At 39.9% G+C, this 27,751-nt stretch overlaps 1 long non-coding RNA gene and 1 pseudogene across 2 annotated transcripts; both read right to left on the reverse strand.

Annotated features, from left to right (window-relative positions):
* Positions 1 to 265: 265 nt before the first annotated feature.
* Positions 266 to 17,704, reverse strand: LOC138149114 (uncharacterized). 2 transcript variants are annotated; one of them, XR_011165241.1, is made up of 3 exons: positions 17,576 to 17,704; positions 15,208 to 15,259; positions 266 to 555 (listed from the first exon to the last, which is right to left on the reverse strand). It is a non-coding gene; the product is annotated as an uncharacterized lncRNA (long non-coding RNA). The 2 variants fall into 2 exon arrangements; XR_011165240.1 differs by lacking the exon at positions 17,576 to 17,704 and adding an exon at positions 15,618 to 15,802.
* A 2,884-nt stretch (positions 17,705 to 20,588) lies between these two features.
* On the reverse strand, positions 20,589 to 23,203 carry LOC138148971 (folate receptor alpha pseudogene; annotated as a pseudogene).
* Between the last annotated feature and the right edge of the window lie 4,548 nt (positions 23,204 to 27,751).

Genomic DNA, 27,751 nt, shown 5'->3' on the forward strand with positions numbered 1-27,751 from the left:
TTCCTAAAAGATAGATCTGACCATGTTACTCTCCCTCACCTCCATTTCAATAAAACCCAGTGGTGATCTATTAATTCTAAGATCACATATTTCATCCTTATCTCATTCTTTATTAAAAATGTATTTCTGGGGGCGTCCAGGTGGCGCAGTGAGTAAGAACGCCAGCCCCAGCGTCGGGAGATCCGGGATCGGTTCTGGCCTCAGACACTTAGCACCCACACAAAATAACTGGCTGTGTAACCTTGAGCAAGTTACTTAACCCCAATTGCTTTTAAAAAAAATGTATTTCTGTCTATGTTTTATAAATTTTGTTAAGTATTAGTACAGCAGTACATAAACATAGTTTATAAATAAATATGCAGATATTGGTGGAGGTGTTCAAATCTTTTTATCTTAGTGTTTAGAGACCATGGCTTTATATTACTTCTCTTGCACAGTTGCCAGTTAGTCACTTGTAGCTTCTTCATGCCTTTCAAACATAGCTCCATTGACTTCTGGATAACTTCAGTTCTTCACAGAGTGTGGCATGCCATGACTCCAAATGATATGGCATCCCTGAAAGAATATTATTTTAAAAAGAAGTGGGCCTTTTTTTCAGGGAAAAGTTTGGGGTCATTAGGTAGGGAAATTCCCTGAAGACAATTCAACATCATTATTATTGTTGTTTCATTATTATTAAAAATATCCAGTTCAAAGATACATTCTTTCTTTAAATTTTTAAATTATTATTAACTGAATAACATCAACAAATACAAATGAGTAAAATAGGGAATAAAATCACAAATTTCTCTACAAAGTAAGAGCTATTTTTACATTTTGGTGAAAGAAAAAAAGGTTAAGAAAGTGAGAAATTTCATGCCTGTATTTTCTTTTGGCTGGATGAAATGAGGACTGCACAACATCACAAAACTGAAACTGATTATATTTTAACAAGAAATAACTTGTTATTAATGTAGTAATCCTTTCTAAATCAGCTGTCCCTGTGCAATTAAATTGACTGGTTAGAGTAAAGGTAAAAATTAATATGAAGTTATAAGAAAGGAAGGAGGTGAGGAAAAAAAGACACTAAATGCAATTTTTAAAACTACAGTCTGACTTACTTAAACAATTGTTGACTCTGGAAATAGGAGATGGATAAAAGTAAAGATATTGACTCTGACTACCACCATTTCCTAGAAAATTTAACCACTGTAAAATGACCATAACAAGGAAGACTAAAGAACCCAGGAACCAGCTCAACAAGGAAGCACTTATTCTTTTTGCCAAAGGGCTTCTTGCTAAACATTTTGGAAAAGGATAAGTCACAAAGCAGTGAAAAGTAGTAGGGAGCCAAAAGGTTACTATGAGACACTAAATCTAGATTAGTCCCAGATGTGTAATGCCTATGCCCAGAATTGTCCTGGGATCTTTATTTATGTTGCCTTTGTTCTAGGACTGAAGATGTCTCCTTAATAAAGTGTGGATTCTTTGCCTTGTCTTAAGTTTTTTTTTTGTCCCATTGATACTTCTTTAGTGATGATTGATTGTTGATACTCATAGGGAGTTCCTGAGCTACCCTTGGACTTGACCTTTAAAAAGGGGCACCAAGTTGGCAAAAAATTGGACATTGAGGGGATGCCCATCAATTGGGGAATGGCTGAAAAAGTTGTTATGATGGTGATGGAATACTACTGTATTTCACTGCATAATTCTTGCCACTGCATAATCATTGTACCCTGTTTTTTTTTAAGTCCAAAAATGGGTTTATGACCTTTTATCTCAAAATTTTCACATGATATAATTCTATGTCATATAGCTTAAAAGGTAAATTAAAAAATTAAAAACAATAATAATGATGTTGAATTGTCTTCAACCAGTGGCATATGGTTATGTATTTATCTTTGATGTACTGCAAGGAGTATTCAATTTTACAATATATTCATGAGTATTCCATGCATCCTAATCTTGCACCAAAGACAGTTTAGTAATAAATGATTTTTAAGTAATACCCACACAATTTTTAACAGCTTCACATAATGATTGCACCCCACTTTTTCACCTATAATTTGTCATAAAATCTGCAATGATGATACAGTTAAATTTGGCATTTATGCTGTAAGAAATGAAGAGGCATGTGCCTTCAGAAAAACCTGGGAAGACATATGAAATGATGCAAAAGAGAGTATGCAGAACTATGAGAACATTGTACACAGTAACAAAAATATTGTAACAATGATCGACTATGAATGACTTAGCTACACTGATCAACACAATGATCCATGAATATCCCAAGGAAACATGATGAAACAAATGCTATCTACCTCCAGAGAGAGAACTGATGAACTCTGAGGGCAGACTGAAGCATATTTTCTTTCACCTTCTTTTTTTTGCAACATGACTAATAGAGAAATATGGCTTTGTATGTAAAATGTGTATTTTATTTCTTGCCTTCTCAATGGGTGAGGGAGGGATCAGAGTAAGAGAATTTGGAACTGAAAATATTTTTTAATTAAATTAAATTTAAAAATAAAAGTGGGCACAGAGAAAGGCTGAACACCAGAGAGATGCAGAGAAACAGAAAAGAAGGATTACACAGGGACGCTTCCCTAAAGTGAGGTCTATGCGTCTTCATTCATGGTCTCCCAGCAGGGGTGAAATAGCATAAATCCAGAGATGCCAAAGGACATAGGGGGCAGTGGAGAGGACAAGAGTTTTCTTGGTCGATCCAGGTGTTTCAGGTATGTCAGCTAAGCCATGGAAAAGCAGCAGTAGCAGAATGATGCAGTAATTCTTAGGCTCAGCCTTTTGTTCATGGACCAAGGGATTGCTGAAGTCCAGAAACAGAAATGAATAGAATCACAGTGTATTGCCTGAGGACTTTCCTCTTGTGGAGAAAGAGGACCAACCTAGGGTATTACTATCAATTCGGAAGACTAAGGTGACCCAGTTAACAGAATGATAGATTCGGAATCAAGATTTTTTAGCCATGTGACCTTGGGCAAATCACCTCTCCTCTCTCAGCTTCAGTTTCCTCATTGATGGCCTCTAAGATCTCTTCCTGCTCTAAAACTATGACCCTGTGATCCTATATTGTAGATCTCTGAGAAGTGAAATTCATCAGAGAGGCAAGTTGTTTGATTCCAAACATCCCAAGTTCTTTCTATTACGGGCACACCATCTGGGGCAATGCTAAAAGACTAGGGGACTGCATAGGTCCCTGAGAAGGGGAAGGCCCACTAAAGGAAAGGAGTGTTGTCCTGTTTATAGGCTTAGATATAAGTCCTTTGCATTTTTTGGCTGGATTAAATAAATCCTTTACTATATTCTTGTTGGTTGAAGATAGTGCTGAGGGCCATTTTCCTTTTTTTAAGCATTCTAGATATGAGTCACATTCTGATATATCTTACGGAAAGCTCAGGAGCTTGAGCCTAGGAGAGTTTTTCTAGGACCCCCCACCCCCAGATCGAAACTAGTCAATGTAAACCCCGAGTTTCATATCTAAGCCATGGATTATGGTTGAGATTGTGACAACTAGACATGATATGAAACATCTGCCAGCATTTCCATAGTGATGTTTCACATCGATGACAGTACACTACATTTGGACTCTACCACCTCAGTACCTGATATACTAAGTAAAGAAATAGAAATAGTCATTTAAAAAAGAAAATTGGGAAGAAAACATAGATTTGGCCAAGTATACATGGAAGGAATCCATACCAGAGGTGACACAGTTTTGAAGTCACATACATACAGAGTGATTTTTCAGGATATTTCAAAAAGAAGAAGATTACAAAGTAGTGGGGGGAAATCACTAAAGGAATTAAGTCCCTGCCCCTTTCACTTACCCCAAAAAGGGGTAAATGGGAAGATGTAGGAAGAAATGAGCAATTACTGACAACACATATCTACTTTCCCATCTCTATAAAGTTTATAAGGATGCTCTATGTACTACTGTATTTTTTTTATTTTGCTCTTAGGCATATTGTCACTGAGATACTCTGGTGATGCTCTACATATTATCATGTCTATTGTATTTATAGTTTCTTTTTCTTTAAATATCATTTTTTATTTAATCTCATTAGATATTTCCCAATTACATTAAAATTTTTTAAACATTTTTTTAAAGTTTGAGTTTCAAATTCTCTTCCTCCCTCTTGCCCCTCCTCCACCCATTAAGAAAGCAATATGGGGCGGCTAGGAGGTGCAGTGAGTAGAGTGCCAGCCCTTGAGTCGGGAGGACCTGAGTTCAGATCCGGCCTCAGACACTTAACACACACACACAAAAACTAGCCATGTGACCTTGGACAAGTTACTTAACCCCAACTGCCCTCAAAAAAGCAAAAAAAAAAAATAGAAAGAAAGCAATATGATATCAATTATACATGTGAAGTCATGCAAAACATTTCTATTAGTCATGTTGTAAAAGAACCCCCCCCAAAAAAAAACCAAGAAAAATGAAGAAAGTTTTTAAAAATATGATTTGATCTGTATTCAGACTCCATCAGTTCTTTCTCTGGAGGCAGATAGCATTTTTCATCATAAGTCATTTGGAATCGTCTTGGATTATTGTATTGCTGAGAATAGCTAAGTCATTCATATTTGATCATCCTATTTTATTGCTATTACTGTGTGCAATGTTCTGGTTCTGCTCACTTCACTTTGCATCCAGTCATATAAATCTCCCCAAGTTTTTCTGAAATCATCCTGCTCATCATTTCTTATAGACCAATAGTATTCCATCACAATCATATACCACAACTTGTTCAGCCATTCCCCTAAATGATGGGCATTCTCTAAATTTCCAATTCTTTGCCACCACAAAAAGAGGTGCTATATATATTTTTGGACACATAGATTCGTTTATTTATTTATTTTTAAAAATCTCTTTGGAATACAGACCTAGTAGTAGTATTTCTGGGTCAAAGAGTATACATGACTTTATAGCCCTACTTTTGGGAGTAGTTCCAAAATTTTCTCCAGAATGGTTGGACCAGTTCACAATTTCACCAGCAGTGTATTAATGTCTCAATTTTTCCACACCCCAACAGCATTTGTCATGTTCCTTTTCTGTCATGTTAACCAATCTGATAGGTGTAAGATGATACCTTAGAGTTATTTAATTTGCATTTCTCTGATCAATAGTGATTTAGAGCATTTTTTAAATATGACTATCAATTACTTTGATTTCTTCTTTTGAAAATCGCCTGTTCATATCCTTTGGGCATTTTCAACTGGAGAATAGCACTTATTTTTATAAAATTGGCTCAGTTCCCTATATATTTGAGAAATTAGGCCTTTATTAGAGAAATTTTTATGCAAAGTTCCCCCCCCCATGCTCCTGCTTTCCTTCTAAATTTGGCTGCATTAGTTTTGCTTGTGAAAAAAAAATTTAGTTTCATGTAATCAAAATTATCCATGTTACTTCCCATGACCCTCTCTATCTCTTGTTTGATCATAAACTCTTCCCTTATCCATAGATCTGACAAGTAAATTTTTCCAAGTTTCCCTAATTTATTTATGATACTACCTTTTTGGTATATGGTATGAAGTGTTGGTCTGTCCTAATTTCTGTAAAACTTATTGTGTTTACTATTAATACACATTTGTTTTATTTTGTTTTCAAGGGCACTATAGATTAATTACTCATGATGCCAGGAAAATCCCTCTTGTTATTTTAAAATGGTGATGTCTGTATTTATGCTACATAGTTAAATGTCTCAAACTTGTCCTAGATGATTTTTGCAAGGGATTTTTAAAAGTTTTGACCCAAGAAAGAAATGTAACCTGGCTCTCATCAAAGTGGAGTCAGGGAGAGGCAGCCAGGTGCTATGGAGACTACTAAATGGTAGAGATAATGATGAAGCAATGCTGTGGACCGTTGTGATAGGTTGGTGCCAGAGCTTCTTGGAGGAACAACATTTGTAGTCCAAACACTCTTCCAGAGAAACCTGTAGAAAGACTTTGAAAGCTGCAGACCTGGAAGGGAAGCTAGTTCCTCAACATGTCTCTGACCTTCTGCTTGCCTTTCTAGGATGAGAGACACAGACAGACAGACAGACAGACAGACAGACAAAGACAGAGACAGAGACAGAGAAAGACAGACAGAGAGACAGAGACAGATATGGGGGGAAAGAGAGAGAGAGGAAGAAAGAGGGAGAGAGAGAGAGAGAGAGAGAGAGAGAGAGAGAGAGAGAGAGAGAGAAAAAGAGAGAGAGAGAGAGAGAGAGAGAGAGAGAGAGAGAGAGGAAGGAATGAAGGAAGGTTTTTTTTTGTACATAGTAACAGCCACATGGTACAATGACTAATTTTGATAGACTTAGCTCTTCTTGGATTAGGATCTTTTTCTTGGTTGGAGCTAAGATTTCTTGCTCTCACAATAAGAGCTCATTTACTCCTGTGTGTTTTCTGATATATTATAATTTGTAGAACTTCTCTAATTTCTGTTTATTGTTTTGCTTGGATAAGTTGGCTTATTCACTACTTGCCATTTGATGGTCTTTTGTGTAACTAGCATTTGCTGGGAAGGAGTCATACTGGTGAGTTTAAGCTAAAGGCCAGCAACCAAGTTAAGAGGCTTCTGTATAGAATCTGTTGAAACTGAGACTACCAAGATTTAGGACAGACAGATATAATTCTAATTTAACCTCTAGAAGACAGATGAATGAAAGAGCATGCACTCAACTCTGACCCTTCACCAAAATGGAAATGACAGTCTCCCTAGGAGAAGAAAGAGCTAGATTCCAGATATATCTGTCCATGCTACCTGACTGTGAACCACATTTCGAGCATCCATGTGAATACATAAATTATACACAAAAAAACCATTTGACTCAGTAGAACAAAATATAACCTCAAATGCATCCCCAATAAGATATCTCCCAGGGGCAGCCAGGTGGCTCAGTGAGTAGGAACACTGGCTCCAGTGTTGGGATGACCTGGGGATCGAATCCAGACTCAGATACTTAGCACCACACCCAGAAATAACTGGCCATTTAACCTTGAACAAGTTACTTAACCCCCATTTCTTAAAAAATAAAAATAAAATAAAAAGATATCTCCCATTTAGTTAAGAGCATACAAAAGTCCATGACAGATACAACCATTGATATAAATTTATTCAGCTGTCCTCTGATTATTCATATCAAGTCAAGCATAAAACAAGGAACAACAATTGGTTTAAAATCTTGGCTCTGCTACTTGCTAGATATATGACCTAGAGCAAATTACTTAACCTTTCTAAATCTCAGTTACCCTTATTTGTAAAATGGGGAAAATGTGACTTAGCCCACAGAGCTGTTACAATAATCAAGTTGGTAATTCTTAAAGTATCACAATAAAATGTGAAAAATAGAGTATGGAGGGTCATGTAGGTGACTGCAAAGATGAGAAACTCATATTGGTCACACCTATCAGACTGGCTAACATGACAAAAGAGGAAAATGAAAAATACTCTAGACTCTCAGTCTCAGAGCCAGGCTGATTATATCTCCTTCTCAAGGTTCTAGGGCACCTCAAGTTTTCAGGCACCTCTTTAACCACTTAACATCAATTGACTTTTACAAAGAGATTTTTAATTCTAATACATGGCAAGAAGAAATGTACAAATATTTTCCCCAATATCTTTGGGGTATAATCCTCTTTGCCATCCTGGTTTTTGGGTGGGGATTAGGTTGGTAACTTCAATTCCTACAGTTATAGTCCTACCAAGCTCATATCCCAAAGGAAGCATGTCTTCTGGGTGGATAGTTGTAGTTGCTATACTGGAGGTTAGAAGAGAAGTTAGAGGGGCAGCTAGGTGGCTCAGTGAATACAGTACCAGTCCTGGAATCAGGAGGACCTGAGTTCAAATCCTGCTTCAGACACTTAACACTTACTAGCCATGTAACCTTGGGCAAGTCACTTAACCCGAATTGCCCAGCATTCACTCTTCCAAAAAGCAAAGAGAGAGAGAGAGGAGAGAGAGAGAGAGAGAGAGAGAGAGAGAGAGAGAGAGAGAGAGAGAGAGAGAGAGAGAGAGAGAGAGAGAGAGAGAGAGAGAGAGAGAGAGAGAGAGAGAAGTTAGGACTGGATAAAAAGATCTGAAAATTATCAGCAGAGAGATGAAAATTGAATCCATGGGGGCTAATGTTCATCAAATGAAAGAGAATAGAGGGAGAACAGAGGGCCTGAGACAGAGCCTTAGAGTACACTCACAGTTTGCTGGCTTGATCTGGATGAAGATCAAGAAAACGAGTCAGAAAAGGAGTTTCCTGACATGTACAAGGAGAATTCAGAGAGTGTAGTGTCACTAAAACCTAGAGAGAAGAGAACTTCAAGGAGAATATGGTGGCTGATGGCATCAAATACTGTAGAGAGGGCAAGAAAGATGAGAAATGAGAAAAATCCATTCGATTTGGCAATTAGATTATTCATAATTTTGGAGAAAGCAGTTTCAGTGGAATGATGAAGTCAGAAGCTAGACTGCTGAAAGTTTAGAAGAGAGTGAGAGGAAAAGAAGTAGAGGCAGTGATTGTAGATAGCTTTTTCAAGGAGTTTAGCCATTAACAGAAGAAATATAGGATGAGAGCTTGAAAGGATGATCAGCTTAAGTGAGGATTTTTTAAGAATAAGGGAGACATGTTTGAAGGAGGCAGGGAAGCAGCCAACTGTAATGGCAAGCAAAGAAGTAGTTAATACCTTGTTTCAGTTCTTGCCCATGATTGTATCAAGTCTTTGTTGAGAAGCAGAACTTGTGAACCCCACAACTTGTGAACCCTAGAATTTGTGAACTCCTGTTGCATCAAGGGAGGAGCTAATGACCATATATAAGAAGAAGCCCAGGCTGGAGAGAGCAGAAATGAGAAAAGAACTTGTGGTGGCAGAACTGAGAAGAACTGAGAAGAGAGCAGAACTCTTGGGGTGGCAGAGTTAAGAAGGAGAAAACTTGTGGTATCCTGGCACTCTATGTTTGTCGGTTCTGTCTGTGTTGATGTTTGTTTGTGATACTTTGTGCAGAGGCCCTGGGACCTTACTGGAAGCCCTGAAAGAGGAATTTCTGGCTGTCTGTTTACAGAAGTCCTGGAGGAGGGTTTTGGAGGTCCTGGGATTTTACTGATGATTAGTGTTGACCTCTTGGACTTGTTTGTGGGTTGTAATGGGAATGGGAATTTGAAGATTTTCCCTGCCCCTTAATAGACCTAGGGGGGAGTTTGAAGACCTGCCCTGCTGTGAAGATAAAACTCTGGCCCCTAGAGCCCACAGGAAGCTACCCCTGATAGTCTGAATGTAGTCACATGGAACCTGTGGTAGGAGGAATTTGCTGAGAAGACACAGAGCCCACAGAGAAGCTGGTAGAGCATGAATCTGACAGTTGGAGACAGAGGAGCTTAGGTAAAGAAATAGAGAGTTTTGTGAGTAAATATTGACCTCGTATTAGTTTGTGGGAAGGCCAAAGGATGGCATGGCTCTCGCCATTATTATGGCTTCTAAGTGTCTTTAGTACTTCGGCTTACTGGTTTGGGGATTTGGTTTCCTGGTGTCTAAATAAATCCTTCAACTTTATCCTCTATCTGAAGAGTTTGACATATTTTGTGGTAGAACGCCATGTGATAGTTATAGTCACCATCTCTATTGTGATAATGGGCGCTATAAATATTGCATTGGTACTACATGGGTCTTCATTGATTTCTATGTTGATGATTTGTGTTGATCTCTTGGACCTTGTTTGTGGGTATGTGTTGACTTCTATACTGATGATTTGTGTTGAGTTCTCATACCTTGCTGGTGAGTCTGTGTTGATTTCACAGGTAGATAGTGAATTGATGATGATGTTGGCAATGTGCATGAATACTATTGTGGCTCTATCAAGCTTTGTCTTCCCAGAAACAGGAACTATAAAGGACTTGAGGTGGACTGGACATTGTGAGCTTCAATATGGAATGGGAACTGGATGAGGAACTAGATGAGGAACTAGAAAAAGAGCTGAGAGCTGCCTGCCTTTGAATCCAGGTGACGGTTGGACGGATTTGGGCACGAACTGGGATCATGGAAACTGAGAGCCAGCCTCAAGTCAAAATGAAAAGACCTCTTCTTGGGTACCTGATGCTGAGAAGATTATGATTTACTATGATGTAGGGGTGGGGAATTTTGACCTTTGTACTTTGTGTCCCTTAAGGAGGCTTGCTTCTTAAGGATGATTGAGTTAAGGACTTATTGAATGATATTTTTTGTTTAAAACTATGTGGCCATTTTGGTGAAAACTATGTGGCCACTTTAGTGATAATTTGTTATGTTGTAACATTGTGAATGCGGTACTTTGGTTTCTGTCAATGTTTTGTCTTAATTTATTACTGAATAAATAGAAAGTTCACTATACTATGTAATCAGAACCTTGAAGCTGTTCACAGCAGCAGTCCTCTGGAAAGCTGCTTGTACTTGGCTTTACACCAACCAGCAGAGAGGAGGAACTGAAGATTCATGAGAGGGGATGATAGAAGCAGCAATCTGCTAGAGAAGATGGGATGGAATGAGATCACTTGTGCATGTTGGTTCTTGTCCTCTGTTCTCAAAGAGGGCCAAAATGACATCTCTATGTTGGAGTCAAGGTTGGTAGTCAAGCCTTGCAAGAAGAAAGGTCACATCTTCATGTAAGAAATGGGTGAGGTAAGAATGAGGAAAGACACTTGTGATGTGAGGGATGTGAGATGAAAAGGAAGGGAGAAGAGGGAGCTCTCAGTGAATGGCCTCAATTTTTTCTTTTTTTTTTTTGAGGGCAATTGGGGTTAAGTGACTTGCCCAAGGTCACATGGCTAGTTATTGTGTTAAGTGTCTGAGTCAAATTTGAACTCAGGACCTCCCAACTCTAGGGCCGGTGCTCTATTCACTGTGCCACCTAGCCTCAATTTTTTCAATGAAATATGAGGAAAAATTATCAGCTGAGAAGGCAGTGTTAAGAGTTGGAGGAGGGATGAAAATGTTTGGGAAAGCTATTTGTGGTAAATGAGATAGTTGATTAGAGTGGTGGAAAAGGCTTTTTTTGTTGTTTTTCTGTAGTGAGTCTCAAGTTGAGACCATGTGTACATTTGTAGTGGACTTGGTCAGCATGGTTTCATGATTTTCTTCAGGTCCATTTGGTAGTATGTGAATAGGAGCAAAGGCAGCAGATGGTGGAAGTGATTCAAGGTTCTTGGCAAGGCACGCTAGGTAATGGAATAAGGAGGTAATGGACTCAAATGTAGATGATAGTGTATAATTGAATTGGTTCCCCGAGCAGTCAAGATATTGAAGAGAGGACAGTGTAGCTGGATGATCTAGGAAAGACCTGAGGGTTGGAGGAATTGAGGGTCACAGTGAGCTTGAAGAGTAGGGCTAGAGATCAAAAGGCAGAGGGAAAGATGGAATGACAATAGATTATGATCAGACAAAAGAATTTCAGAGTTCATGAACATGGAGGTAGAATACTCATGAATGATAGGATTAAGAGTATGTCTATATCTGAGTGCAACTAAAGTGAAGTGGGGAGCAGGTCAAAAGAAATGAGTAAATGAAGAATTGGGAAGTTAGGTATTTGAAGGCTTATCATTATCTATGTTGAAGTCTCCTCCCATAAAAGCAGGGGGTTAGAAAGAAGAGAAAGACTGTGAGTCAGGCACTGAACTCATGGAGGAAGGAAGAAGAATCTTCGGGGGGGTCTGTAGATACTGTGTTTCCCCGATAATAAGACCTATCCCGAAAATAAGCCCTCCCCTTACTGTGTAAGATTCCTCTAAAATAAGCCCTCCCCCGAAAATAAGCCCTATTGAGATTGCTACTGTAGTGAAGGTGATCCCCTGCGCTATTACCCTCTGTATGCACCGTCCCCCCCCCGAAACGCACACCGTGCTCTGAGCTGCATCCAATCAGAGCTGCAGCAGTGAGTGCGTCATCCTGTTCTTCCCCAGTGATTTGCTTATTGAATAAAGGTACATTTTTTTGTTCACATTTACCTGTTTATTAAAATTGCTGTCAATGTTCATTAAAATAAGCCCTCCCCTGAAAATAAACCCTCTGGTGTTTTTCTGTCCAAAAAATATAATAAGACAGTATCTTATTATCGGGGAAACATGGTAACAGCTGCCAGAATTTTGAAGGGATGATAAATAAATGGCATGAACCTCAAAGGAAGAAAGGTTACTGAGTGATAGTAATAGAGAGAGAATCTGGAATTAGCAATGGGGAGTAAGGAGTATTCCATCTCCTCCACCATGACTAGTGAAAATACAATCAACACTGGAAAAGGTGGCCAAGGATTTCACGTGATCAGAAGGAAGCCAGGTCTCAGTGAGTGTCAGAAGATGGAAGGAGCAGGAAAAGGATTAAGAAGAAGTCAAGTTTGTAAACTTATGGAGCAGGCATTCCATAGAGCACAGTGGAAGGGGTATGTAAATCTGGAGTGGGGTATTGAAGAGGTAATTTTGCTGTCTTAGCTGCAACTTTCCTATTCCTATCAATATATCTTATACCCACAATTGTGAAATTATCTGAAGAGTTACTGGAAGTTACTCAGAGTATAGGAGGATACATTCCTTTATCACAGGCTTCTTCTTCTATCTCAAACCTGTCTTCCCCAACAGAATCCTGCCTAGCTGGCTTTCTTCCTGGCTTCTCTGTCCTTCAGGTTGAGTCTTTATTCTTTGCCTGATAAGACCCCTCCCTCATCATATTTGAGATGCCTAAGATCCAGAATTCAATCCAGATTCCCCCATATGGATCCCAGGCAGACCTAGCTTTTCCACTGTCCAGAGCCAATTATAGTGGGATAATAATAGAAGCTGACATTTACATAGGCTTCAAGGTTTACAAAGGGCTTTACCTCTATCATTTTTATTCTCTCAACAGATTCTTGAATATGAAGCAGTAAATATTAATACCACTTTGCACATGTAGAAACTGAAGTTCAGAGAGACTATGACTTTATCTCCTTAACCTCTTAATGAGGGGCAAAGGTAGAAGTTAAGTCCAGTTCACTGCTTTTCTCTTTCTACATCATCAGGCTTCCTGTGTCCCTCTGGGCCCAGGGACATCAGGGTCATTCTTACTCCCATTCCCCTTTTTTGATCTAGATTGTTATTTCATCTGTGTAGAAAACTGTCTATGGAGACTCATTCCACTGATGTAGATCAACAATTCCGCCCCAACTTAGAGCCTTAGAGCTTAGGCACCAAGACTGTGATTAATCTGCCCTTGGTTCTACAGCCAATGCTCAGTTAGAAATAGGATTTGAAGCTAGGTCTTCCTAAATCCACTACAACATGTTGCTTCTCATCTTATAATCATAATTTTTTACTATGAAATGAACAGTCATCAACAAACATTTTTTTTTTTTTGCCTTTTGGAGGGCAATTGGGGTTCAGTAACTTATCCAAGGTTACACGGCTAGTTTTTTTGTGTGTGTATGTTAAGCATCTGAGGCCAGATGAACTCTGGTCCTCCTGATTGCAGGGCCGGCGCTTTACTCACTGCGCCACCTCACCGCCCTAAACATTTCTTTTTTAAATTAATTTAGTTTTAATTTTCAACATTCACTCAACAAACAAAGTACAGGAAAAAGAGCATGGCATATGAAATTGTGAAATTCTGTTAATAGGGTTTTTTTTAAGTCTATATTAAATTTAATGGGTCAAAACAATTTTTTCTGAGTCCTCTTCTGCATGATATATAGAGACATAGACCAGAATTGTTGTAAAGTAGCATATTTTCTGCAACTTAAAGTCTTAGAGAGTTTGCTTAGAGTCACATAGCAGAATCTGAATCCAGGTCTTCTTGAGTTTAAAACCAATTCTATCCCTTTAACAATAGTAACAAAATTCATAGTTGTCTCTGGTTCATGAAAAAAACTAAGGTAAATGATTAGCAGAAGTCTATTATTAACTGATATTAATTATAACATATATATATTATGATTATATATACTATATGTACTATATAATAATATAATATATTAACTGATATTAATACTTTCTACCCTATAAGGTGGGGTAATGTCTTAATTCACTTTACTTATTTCCAGAATGTAATTAGCTTTGGAATTGGATGTAAAAACAGGACTGGAGAATGGAAGTTTGGGAGCCAAAGCCTTCTAAAAACACCCAGAGAACAGCTGTCTTTGCGTAACCTGACTCTCCTGTGCCCTGAGTCAGCTTCCCTTTCCTCCCCCACCCTATATCAAGCTTGCCCTTTTCGAAATGGGATTAATCTGAGATACTGGATGAGCTCTGTTCATTCCTATTTCTTTTTCTGATCTTCCCCAGATGGAAATGGCCTCTCCTTCATCTGATCTCATAGCACTTTCTACTCCTCTTGTGTTCTTAAAATACTCTATTTTAAGAGGGAGGGGAACTGGACCAGAGATTTTATTAGCAAGGGGAACTCCTAGTGAGAAAACTCCTCATAATAATGATAGATAACTTTTATATGGTGCTTGTGACAAGCACTTTGTGATTATTTTCTCATTTTCAAACAGGTTGTTGTGGGCAACAACAGTTGTTGTTATTATCCTCATTTTACAAAAGAGAAAACCGAGGTTAAGTGACTTGCCCAGAATGACGATTTAGGTCTCTCCTGACTCTAGTCAGGGTAGCTCTATCCAATGCTACACCCAGGTGCTACTGCAAATTCTGCCCAGGCAAATCAACATTTACTCTGTGTTTTACAATGTTAATGAGTTCACTGGGGCACTGAGAAGTTAAGTAACTTACAAGCCATTACCTAGAATGTGTCAGAGAAAAGACTGGAACATAGTCCCTCTGACTCTCAATAAGCAATCAGTAGCAGGGCATACTTAATATATTTTCAAGTCTTTGTACTTTATCACTCCTATTGAGTATAATATGGGATAGTGGTAAGAAGTGCTATACTTGGAAACAGAAGAGAACAGAATTTGAATCTTATCTTTGACATTTTGTACCTATATGATCTCGGGCAAGTCATTTAACTTCCCTAAACCCATTTTCTCTATAAAATGGGAATAATAACACTTTCAATATCTACCTTCGAAGATGGATATGAAGAAAGTGATTTGTAAACATTAAAGTGTTATATAAACTGTTGAGTGATTGTTACTTGATTTTAAGTTCCTCAAGGGCAATGACTATATCTAATTTATCATCTGAGCCCTGGGCTGAACGAACACAGTGCTCTGTACACAGTAGGTGCTTAATATGTATAATGAATGCAGTGTTTGCTGTCAGGGCTGATAACTCTCCTTACCTTTTCTTGAAGGGGTTCCAACCTTTGCTTTCTTGAACCTTGGTCTCTGAATCTGGGGGTTAGAAGAGAGGAAGAGAAGCTGCTTTAGGATGGATCCTAGAATAGACAGTGATAGATTGTGTACCAATCATCTCCTTAAAAAGTCCCCTCTCTTTCAACTGGTTCCAGACTCTGCCTTATGTAAAATGTAGAAACAAATATGAGACCTTGTTTCTCAAGGATCGTATATCTACAGCTGGCAGGAACCTCTGTCTGAAACCATCTAGTACTATGCCATCATTTTACAGAGGAGGAAACTGAGGCCCACAGAAGTTAAACAGAATACCCAAGGTCACACAAGTAGTTAGTGAGAGTGCCAGGCTCCCTTTTGTCACAGTACTTAGCACAGGAACAGCAGGAAGAATATCAACCTGTCAGCCTGTTAGACTTTATCCTGGGCAGTCTGACTGCCATTATTGGTGTTCCTAGCAGTGTGGCTTAGTGACCAGAGGGCCAGCATCACGGTCAGAAAGTCTTAGCTTCAAGCTCTTCCCCTGACACACACTGACTCTCCAAGGCTGTAAGTTACAGATCTCATTCAGCGGAGGGAATTTCCACTTGGTAAGTTTTTTATACTGATAAAAGCACAAGTCTGTGGGGAAGAAATTGTGATTGTGTCCCAGGGTGTAGCAAGGATGGGAATTTAGGGAGGTGTAAAAATGAAGTTTTCCTTGCCAAGAGTTTGAAGCAAACAGCCTAGCTATCTTGGAGTTTTTCTATTTGCCTTGGGAAGGTGGCTGAGAACTTTGTAAACCTCTAGGGTCTGGGGAAGGTCAGGGAGGGATCCTGGAGTTTCCCTGAAAGCCCCTCCTATGGGTGTGTCAATGTCTGTCTCTCCAGGGAAGACAACACTCCAGCAGTGTCAACGTTCCCCCCCTAGCCTTTGGGCATCTTGTCTGCTGTGGCTAAGCTTGGTACTGCCCCCACTGGGTGTGGTCAGCCTGAGCCCAAGCTGATACAGCCTTTCTGAAACAGCTGAGGGAGGGCTGCTTCACTGACTTGGCATTCTTCTGAGACTCCACCCTACTAGCTTTGGGAAGGGTTGGGGAGCCACACTAGTGACCCACGTATTTCTCTCCTCTTCCTACCCCTGAGGCTTCCCTGCTCTCATCTCTCTAGATCAGGGGTTTCTATCCTGGGGACTGGGAACTTATTTTGTTGGGGTTTTTTTTTTTTTGGTAATATTCTGATAACTGTATTTCAACATAATTGGTTTCCTTAGAAATCCTATGTATTTTATTTTATGCTTTTAAAAACATTATTCTGAGAAGTGGTCCATAGGCTTTACCAGGCTGCAAAAAGGATCCATGACTCAGAAAAGTTTAAGAATCCCTGAAATACAAGGTCTGGTGCTAATTTTATTCATGGAGCAGCTGCAGGAGTTTCAGGGGTCACTTCACAGGATCATAGCATGAGAGGCTTGGCTGGAAGCGACTTTAGAGACCACCTGGTCCACCCCCTCATTTTTCCAATGAGAACACTGAGTCCTAGAGAGCTGATGTGACTTGTCCAAAGTCACACAACAGAATCATAATCTGAACCCAGGTCCTCTGACTCCCACTGCTGATATTCATTTCACTGAAATATGATGCCTCTCCTTAGAAGGTCCTGCCAGGGAAATAGACTTAGACCACACCAACCCAAATTACACTGTAGGCAATCTTTCAGGAATGGAAGGGCCAACCCCCCCCCCCCCCAGCCTTTTTTTCCCAGTGTATTTCCTGGATGTACAATCCTTTGAGGTTCTTCTTTCAGCCCTCTTTAACATATCTCCATTAACATTGCCTCCTCCCAACCAAAGATCATCCACTTGCCCTTTCCTGCCTGGGATTGGGGTAGGGGTGGAGGAGATGGGAAGGGGTCAAACATCTCTAAAAATTCATCCTTAAAGAAAAACTGCTTGATTGAGATGTGTTCTTCCTAACCTCCCCATCACTGAAGCCAACTGACCTAAGTAAAAAGACAATGCAGTGATGAAATGGTAGCTCTTGAAATTAACACTGCCTTGGAGACCTGGCGTCACCAGTAGGAAAAAGTGAATTATCCTCCTGAATGTGAATGACCATCAGGTTCACAATAAGTATTTTTGTGATACCAGAATTTATCTGTGATACCAGAAGCCTGGATCCTACTGGGTTGATGTACCCAACTGGCAATATTCCTTTCACAATTTTTCCTCTTGGTAAAACATGTGCCTAAGACAAAAAACTCCATCACTGATGCACTATCCTAAGTTTATTTTTTTTTTCAATCAGAAAGAAAAACAAACTTCCTGTTACTATTCCGGTTTAGAACCAAATGAATCAGTCAGAAAGCATTTGTTACCTACCATGTGCTTGTCACCGTGCTAGGCTCTGAAGAAGCAAAACAAACCCCTCAAAAAAGGAAATAGTCTGGGACCTTAAGGAGATTACATTCTGTTAGGGGGAAAATATGCACATATGAATAAGTGCAAAATGTAAACAAACTAATGCAAGACAGTTGGGTGCATATTATAGGGGGGAGGGGCAGGCACTAGCAGGGGGAGGCACTAGCTCTGGGAAAGTGTGGAAGGTAGGTATCAGAAGAGGCCTTCAATGGGGGGTGGCACTTGAGCTGAGCTTTGAAGATGCTTCTGGGAACTAGCTGATGATGTCATTGCTCCCGCCTGCCCTTGGGCACCTTGTGTGACTGTACTGATCCTCTGGGTGGGGCCAGTCTGTTAGACAGAATCTAGGATGATAAAACCTTTCTGAGAGAGCCAACGACTACATCTCTGACACAGCATTATTTTGGGACTCCCGCCTACCAATTCAAGTTAATTCAACTAGCCTGCTGCCCAACTGGTATTATGGATACAAAGACAAAACAAAACAATCTTGACCCTCAAGGAGCTTATATACATATACATACATACATACATATTATATACTTACATACCGTATATATAGTCATGACATCTAAACCAAGTAGGTTAGAGGTTGGGTCCGGATCTGTGACTTCATTCATAGAGGAAACTCCCTTCCTTTACCAATGCAGATCAATTTATCTCTGCAATTTACAATTTAGGAGAGTTACTGAGAATGGTAATGGGTCAAGTCCCCTGCCCCTTTTCTTGGGAAGATGTGAACTCAGGGACAAACTATTTCTGAAAGGGGGAAAGAGCTAACTGTAGATATTGGCACTTGAACTGTGTTCTGAAGGGAGCTCGAGAATCTATAAAATAGAGAGGACAAAGAACTTAGTTCTAGAAATGGGGGACCACCTGGACAAAAGCAGGGAGTCAGGAGACAGAATATGTTTTGGAGAGAATAGTTAGACCAGTTTAACTAGAATGGAGAGCATATGAATGAGAAACATGAAATAAGACTAGAAAGATAGATGGGACTCATATTTTAGAGGACTGAGGATTTTGTGTTATCCTAGAAGCTGGAATAAGAGAATGCCACGGTCAGCTTTGCATGTTAGGATTATCCACATGTTGAGGTTTGGGGGCTTAGGGGTGCTGGAAACCCCAAAATATCAACATGCTGGGTCCTGCCAAATGAATTTGATTCAAGCCTTCTCTCAGCCAAAGTAAAACAAAATTTATAAAAGATTCACCATAATGGGTAGACTCTTAAGGAGCCTAAGTATTTGTGACACTTGTGACACAAACTGGCCAGACTGAATCTTGGTGTCTTCATGGAGGGAAGATGGATCTTACATATAGAAAGACTGTGGGAGGGATCTAGGGGTGGTCTAGAGGAGGAGTTTGGGGAGGGTCTTCAGGAGGAATCTAAGGAGGGATTGAGATCAGACTCCAGGAAAGGGATTAAGGGTTGGAAGTAACCGGACAATGGAGAGCTAGGCTAGGTTAAGAGTAACAAAGATTTGAGCCTAGAAATAATGAAAGGTTTATGGCCTCAGGCAAATGCCTCATCAAGTGGGAAGATTCAAGGGGCTTCCCAGATCCTGAACCCCAACACACAAACAGCTATGTGGAGAATGAAATTGAGAGGGATTTAAGAAGGACTTGAGAACCTAGGATATAGCATCTTGGACCACAGTCCCACAGAAAGGCTCTCAGTCCAGAGGTGATTCAGGACTTGGGAAATCTGGGTCCCATGAAAAATTTTGTGTGGTATTTCTAGCCTTTCCTCTTTATAAGCATGAGAATTCATTAAGACTCAAGGCTGACATAAGCCCAGCCTGATAATGTGCCTTGAGGATAAATACCTTGACCTCATTACTAAATCATGGTAAGAGCAGTTGGATAACTTGAAGAGAGGATTAACTCGAATTTATATAGTGTTACTTTATAGTTTACAGAGTGCTTTCCTTTCAATAAGACTATGAAATTGGTAGAGGAAGTAGCATCATCTCTATTTTATAGATAAGGTAATTGAGAGGCAGAGGGTCAATAGAGCTTGGCCTTGAACCCAGATCTTCTACCCCACAATTCAGTGCTTTGCCAATTACAACTTGTTGTCTCTCACTAAAGGAAGTGTGGGAGAATCCTAATAAAATTGTCACATCATATGACCTCTTAGTAGGAGGCTTTGAGGGCATTGAAATATACCTCTAGAAGTCAACAATCAAATTTAATTCAGCAAATATTTGCTAAGCACTGGCTAGCACTCAACTTCAACACTGGACCTCTAGAATTCATGCCCCTAGTCCCAACAGAACTGAGTCCATTCACTTTTGGAGCTTCTGCTCTAGGATTCAATCCAGTTGATTGGTAACCAAGGGAGGACAAACTAGCAGTCTTAGTCCTCTAAACCTGGCTCTAGGTACCAGACCATGCTTCATTCAGTTTCAGATGCCATCTAGCCATCCACCTAAAGTACCCAAACCAGCTTGCCATCTGCCTGTCATAGCATGTATCCTCTCCACTCTTTGCCCCATTTTTTTCTTTTTTTTTGGATCAATCAACATTTATTAAGTACCTACTTATATATGGGCCAGATACTAGGGATACAAATATAATCAATGAAATGATCCTTACTTGAAAGGAGTAAGGAGGGTTTTACTTTAGAAAGGCAAGAAATTATATCTAATTTTCCCTGAAGAAGAGAAGGGGGTGAGTGGACTTTGCTATGCAGAAGAAGAAGCTCAAGCTACTAAAAAGTGGGGAGAAAGGAAGGCACTCCCTCCTTGGCTCCCTCAGTAGTGGGGTGGGAAATGTGAAATCCAAAGCATGTAGGGGTGTACATTTCCAAGTAGACAGCTCAGGTTTGAGGAGGAAGAATTCAACTTGGGAAGCCAGGGTTTCAAGAGTCAGACTGTGTCGGGTAGGATGCTGGGGTCCAGGGGCTCAGATTGGGAGTAAATCTTGGCTGTGGTTTTGCATATAGATTGGTTAGATTTCATGCCTAATGAGGGTTAACCCCAGAGAAGCAACAGCAGTGTCAAAGTCAAGAAGGGGAAACTGGCCTCCCAACTGAAGATGCCAGGGGCAGAGCCAAAAGCATAATATTTAGCCACAGCTTCACTGGGGTTTCCCTGGACTGGGTCGAACCACATGTGGATGCATTTGCCACTGCCCTGGCCAAAAGAGCTTGCTTTATAAGAGTGACTCCAAATGTTCTCACATAGGAAGGCTGGTGTGGGGAAGTAAAATGTGAAAGGGTGGCAGGCAGCCTCAACTAGGCACTTGTTAATCCCTGAAGTGCAATTCCAACATTTGTGGCAGTTCTGTTTGCAGATATATGAGGATCGGCAGTCCTCCCATCACTGCTTACAGTCCTTCCTGCACAAGGGAACATTCAGGACCCATTCCCTCCACCAGCTTGAGGTTACCGGCTGGATCCAGGGTCATAGGTTGGGAGAGCACTCATAAAGACAAGTGTCCTGGATAAAGTGTCATTTGCAGGCTCGGGTCATATTTCCACAGTGGTTATAGTTGAAGTGGTACAGGTAAGAAGTGTCTTCATGGGTGGCATGGCTTGTTTTTACAGTGCAGCAGGCATTTTTCTTCCATGGGCTATACTGTCTCCTCTAGGTTCCTAGAGGTCCTAAGAAAGCCTGGAGCCCAAAATAATAGCAAAGACCACCCCATTTTTTTCTACCTTTTTTTTCTCTAGCCACTGCTCCCCTATATCCTATATATGTTGTTTTCTACTATTTGAATGTAAACTCCTTGAAGGCAAACACTGCCTCTCTTTCTAAATTTTTTTAAATTTTTATTTATTTTTATTTTTTAATTTATATCTCTAATGCTTAGCATTTTTCCTGGAACACAGTAAGAGCCTATTAAATGCTTTTCCATTCACTCATCCAGGCATGCGTACATTCATTCACTAGAGGCAAAGCTCTGTGATAGGTCCTGGAGAAGATTAAAAAATGTACAAGGCTTCCTTTCCCATTCAGTTATAACTTTTCACTCAAATATGGAATACTGGGTGGCACAGCAGATAGTGGGCATCAAAGCCAGAAAGACCTAGGTTCAATTCCAACCTCTGACACATAATGTCTATGTGACCTCAGTAAGTTAATTAAACTCTAAATGTTCTAAGAAATTCTCTAAAGACTATTAATTGGAGAATTTTCTCATCCAGGCAGTGACCTATTCCAATGAAATCACAGGTCTAGTCCTATGTCTATTTTGTAATTTTCCCATTAAAATGAAATTTTTAGTTACAAAAGCACAGGCAGTTTAGGTGGTGCAGTGGATAGAGCACTGGGCTCAGAACCAGGAAGACTCCTCTTCTGAGTTCAAATCTAGCCTCAGACACTTAACTCACACTAGCTGTGTGACCCTGGGCAATTCACTTAACCCTGTTTGCCTCAAGTTTTCTCATCTATAAAATAAGCTGCAAAAGGAAATGGCAAACCACTCTAGTATCTTTGCCAGTAGAACCCCAAATGGGGTCATGAAGAATCAGATGCTATTGAAACAACTTAACAACAATATAAAAGCATAAATGCTATGTAAATAAATTATATACCTTAGAGTAAGATTTAAAGAAATACAGTCACGTGAGTACTTAAAACTCCTCCCTTGGCTTCTATTTGGTTTTCTTCTTTACTCTCCTTTCTATATCTTTTTTTTTCTTCTTCTAAAATGCAGGCATTCTCCAAGGTTCTGTCCTTGGATTTGCTCTCATTTTCTTGCTTTAAAATTTCACCCACTTCATAGTTTGAACTATTACATCCATGTAGCTGGCTCTGAAATCCATATTACTATCCCTGTCTTTCTCTAAAATCAACCTCTCCCCCAAACTCCAGTTTCACATCTCCAGCTGCCTACTAACATACACCTAAAACTAGATATCCTTAAGACATCTTAAACTCAACAAGTCTAAAAGTGAAATCATCATCTTCCCCCATATCCTTTCCATCTTCCATTCTCTCAGTCACCCAGGCTTGTAACCCATGTGTCATCCCAGACTCCTAACTCTCTCACTCATCATATCCCAACCCATTGTCAAGTCCTGCAGTTTCTACATACATAACATCTTTTGCCTATGCCCCCTTCTTTCTTCTGACATTCCTATCACTCTGGGGCAGGACCCCATTGCCACATGCCTGAACTACTACAATGGCTAGTTGATCTCCCTGTCTCAAGTCTCTCCCTACTCCAAACTATCATCTGTCAAACTGATCTTCCTAAAATGCATATTTTTGTCACCCTCCCCCCCATTTAACAAAATTCAGTAGTTTCTTATCCTACAGGATTAAATATAAAATCCTCTCTTTGACTTATAAGGGGCTCCTTAACGTGGTCCCTTCCTTCCTTCCTTCCTTCCAAATTGAGTACCTTATTGTACCTTACAGGGGTGGAATGAGTATAAATAGCAATTGTTTTCTGTTCTGTCCAAAAACTCTGAGGGTCTTTCCCTCCCAGACTGATTTTCATGACGATAAATCAGGTGATTTTTTTGTCTCAACTCTTACCTAGCCCTTACTGAATGGGCATTGCATCAGACAAACTGAGACTTGGGAAAGATCTTAATTTAGAAAGGCCAAGGTCACTCACAGCATCCCAGGCCATTGTCAGTTGTCCTGAATTTTGTTTTGCTACTGGATTTAAATGATCAGGACAGAAAATGAGGCTGACAGCTTCGTGCAACCCTGCATCACTTAAATCCAATTCATGCATGAGTTAAGACATCACCCTGTGATGTCATTGGTTCTCAAAAAAGGACAAACAATAATAAAAACAATCTTCTTTCCAAATGGAACATAAGGTTTTGAAAAAGAAATTTCAGCTTCTGGCTTAATAAGTGATTTTGAAACATTCCCTTTCCTCCTCTGTGCCTCAGTTACTCATCTGCCAGATGTTCTCCTTGTTCCCAGAATGTTTTGTGGCTTCATTGATGGTAAAGATTTTTAACATAATTATTAGAGGTAGGTTCAAAAGAGGTAGCAAGCTCTAGGTATTATAAAACCACTTTGTAAACAGTAAAAAATATACATGTGAACTCTTATTATGGTTATTAGAAAGAACCATTAAAGATATAGTGAGCACTCAAACTGTTAGCCTAGGTAGGAAATTGATTCATCACAGACCGGCTAAGAGCTGGCATACTAAAGGAACATATCTTACCTAGTATGCAAATTGAATGTAGTCAGTTTTTATTATTTTTCATAGCAAATTTTTTTAAAGCAATTGGGGTTAAGTAACTTGCTCAAGGTTACACAGCCAGGTGTTTCTGGGTGGGTGCTAAGTGTCTGAGCCTGGATCGATCCCCAGGTCATCTCTACACTGGGGCCGGTACTCTTACTCACTGTGCTACCTGGCCGCCCCTCATAGCAAATTTTTAATCCCATACTGACTCTTCCATGTTACAATGCTTGCTTCAAGAATACCACCCCTTTGCCATAACTGGTGTGTGTTTGTCTTATGCAAATTGAACTTTACACCAGCCTAATCAAAAAATAATTAGAAAAATAAATATACTGCACTTTGGCATTATTTAAATATCCCAACACAAAGTAAAGATGGTTTGGGATTTTACAATATTTTGGGTTACCAATTGTATTTTCTTTAGTTTGTTCATCCTTCTTTTTGGAAGAGGACTAATGACGTCATGAGGTAAATCACCTGTGAAGTGGATTTAAGTGAGACAGAGTTGCACAAAGTTGTCAGATTTAAGGTCTATTGATCCCCCCTCAACCTGGTTTAGCCCAACACTGAGACAGTTTTATAGGGTGTGGCAACTGCAAATGCTACAGCTTCTTGGAGCCACAGGTGAGAACTGGGTAAGAGGTGGCCACCAAAGGCAGATGAGCAGCCCTGAAAAGGGCTTGGCCTAAGTCCTCACACCAAAGGTGTTAGTCCTCCCTGAACACCCCATAGATAGGTATAAAGAAAGCACATGTATTCGGGCATGCACACATACACACGCACACGCACACTCTGTATATTCCCTTTTCCAAGGGTAACATTTTTTTTTTTTGAGTGGAGGATTTGGCTGACTTTCTAATCTTATTCTTTTCTTGTAATTCATTTGGCACATTTACAGCATGCAAGATGAGGAGAGATGGCTGTTTGACAGAACTGTAGGAGACAGCTGAATCTCCTTCCCTCTCAGCACTGGATTTAGGGCCAAAGGACTTATGTTTGAATAATGGCTCTATTACTTCCTACCTTGTAATCTTGAGCAAAACATTTAGTTCTCTCTGGACCTCTATTTCCTCATCTGTAAAATAAGGGTATTGATCTAGGCCAGTGTTGCCATATTCACATAGAAACAGGGGCTACAAAACCACATTCTTGTGGGTGCATATTGACTATGAAAACACTTTAACATTATCTATATTCTATTGTATTTTATTTATTTTGTTAAATATTTTCCAATTACACTTTAAAAAAATTTTTTTTGCCTTTTGGAGGGCAATTGGAATTAAGTAACTTGCCCAAGGTTACTTGCTAGGTTTGTGTGTGTGTGTGTGTGTGTGTGTGTGTGTGTGTGTGTGAGACCTAATCTGTGTGTGTGTGTTAAGTATCTGAGGCCAGATCCGAACCCAGGTCCTCCTGACTCCAGGGCTGGTGCTTTACTCACTGTGCCACCTAGCCGCGTCCCCCCCCCAATTACATTTTAATCTGGTTCATTTGGGGGTGTCCTGTTTGATACTTCTGATCTACATTGTTTTGGATCTCTCATTCATCCCCTAGCTAGACTTCATCCTCCAAGCACACTTTCCTCTCATATGGAGAAGAGAGGCAACTCAGAAACCTGTTATAAAGCATCTAACTAGGTTTTTCATCAGCATTGCCCAATGTCTGTGGTGGAAGGACTATAACATAAAAACACAATACAACTCCCTCCTGTTAGCACTCACAATTTAATCTTTTCTTTCACATATAAACTTCTGGGTCGCCAGACTCCTGAACACTTAACATGCACCTCATTTTTCATCTATTCTCACTGAATCTTTCTCCTATGTAGACCCACTCTTCTTGATCTCTCTTTTCTCTCATGAATATATGCTGTTAACCAAAGCAGAGTATATATACTTTTAATAATAGCAATTAGAGAACATTCCAATGCTTTCTAAATAGGTCTGAGGCATGACTGGTAGCCATGCACTCACTTTTCCAGAAACTCAGGCTCTAATATATAAATGATCTGTGTTTTCTTACAGCTCTAATTTCTATAGTGAATGAACATTAATTCTTAGCTGGGTTTTGGGCAGCATATGAGGAAAGACAATTTAAACCAATAAGCATTTATTATATACCTACTATGTGCAAAGTGTTACAATATGTGCTATCCCTGCCCTTAGGGAGCTTACATTCTGCTGGGTGGAGGCAACATGTAAAAAGTTAAGAACAGGGAGTATTCTGTGGGCTTCTCTCAAATCAAAGGGAAGGCTCTCCACCCCCCCCCCCCCCAGGTTCCAGGTGCTTTGCAAGTCTATATTCTTTGAACTATACTTCTTTAGCCTTTACTAATGTGTTTTTCTTTTTAATTAGGAGAAAATTTACTCAAAGAAAAGGTATTTACTGGGCTGGCATTTAAAATTTACAGTGTAACATAACTGTATCCCCCTCCCCTATAAATTTAGGTTGCATTTTCTTACAAATGTATGCACTATCAATAAGGAAAGTAAGGAAGTACAAAGATTGCACATGAAGAACCTATATGTGGTGACCATATGTGAACTGAAACTTGTACCTTCAACATTGTAAGGTGTTTTTGTCCTCTTGTGATGACTAAAATGTGCCTCTCTGGGCAAGATTTTTTGATTGGGCATATGTTGTGGGCCAGTACTAACTCAGGCCTGTCAGGTGGTTCAGGTTCAAAACTGGGAAGAAGTAAAACATTTATAGATTATCCAACATTTAATAAAGCAGGAGTTTACTTAAAATACTGGTTCTGATATATGTAGCCACCTAGAGACCAAAAGGAAAGATGTCTAATCAATAGGGTGTATTGGGTCAGATGGACATGGTGACCTCAGCAACAGGACATCCATCAAATATGAGGGACACCAACTCCTCACAGGCTATCCTTTTTATGCTTATAGCAGGGATAGTTTCCCAGCTTTTTAGAGTAAAAAATTAGCCTACTCTTTATGGCAGGGACTCTGGTAGATATTTCTCCTACCACATAATGTTAGTTTGCTGGGCCTAGTAGGTTTATTTTCTGCTACATATGTTTTTCAGCTGGGCTTACTGATCTACCCACTGGTTGTACTCTGACCATCTCAGCTTCTGACTGACCTGTAATCTTTGCCTAAGATATCTCAATGCTCTTTTCAAAAGAACCAGAATCCATCCTAGGATCATCTGGAAGCCTCTCCATTTTTGCTTCTTCAAAATCTTGAATCTCAGGCCTGGCATCCTCTGAGCAAGTGTCCCAGCTCCAGATGCAAATTTCCTTCTCTTTTTAACCTTCTCTACACAGAAATCTAGGGTTAAGAAGCAATTGTCTTTAATTTCCCTCTGTGATAGTAATGGCAATTAAAGATTCCCCTGTATTGGCTTGGTTTTCAAATTGATTGTATTAAAACCCAGAGTTTGTTAATCCCACCTGTGGGATGGGCTTGTTGATGTGAAAAGAAAGTCCTGAAGTGGGAGGAGCTGGTGACGTAGATTTGGAGAGACACAAGAGAGAGGCGGAAGATCTTTTTTTTTTGGTAGCTGCACCTCGTGGAGGGAGAGAGACTAAGAGAATTGCTGGTGGCCGCTTTGAATTGCCCTGGACTTTTGAGACCTGCCCCCTGAGCTGCCAAGGACTGAGGAGACATGGCTGTTTTGCTGGTACTTTGTCTGTCTGTTTTGATGTTATTTTGCCAGATTTGTCCACTGGTGAAAGACAGTCCTTTTGTTGAAGAAGTCCTGGAACCTGGCTGTTCGCTAAGAAGGCCTGAGACTGTCCTGCAGACAGAGAGTGAATACTGTCCACTGGTGAGGGACAGTACTGTTGTTGCAGGGGTCTGGGAGCCTTTCTGTTGGTTCAGAAGCCCTGAAGAAGGATTTTCTTGTTGTATGTTTACAGAAATCCTGGGAGAGGGCTTTGCTAATGTGTTCAGGGGTTCTAGGGCTGTTCTACAGACAGAGGATAAATTCATGAAGGGACTGGCAATGTAT

This window comes from Petaurus breviceps, unplaced genomic scaffold (genome assembly GCF_028583685.1).
Source record: "Petaurus breviceps papuanus isolate PSGF00001 unplaced genomic scaffold, PetGlider_PUasm1.0 90845, whole genome shotgun sequence".
Lineage (NCBI taxonomy): Eukaryota > Metazoa > Chordata > Mammalia > Diprotodontia > Petauridae > Petaurus > Petaurus breviceps.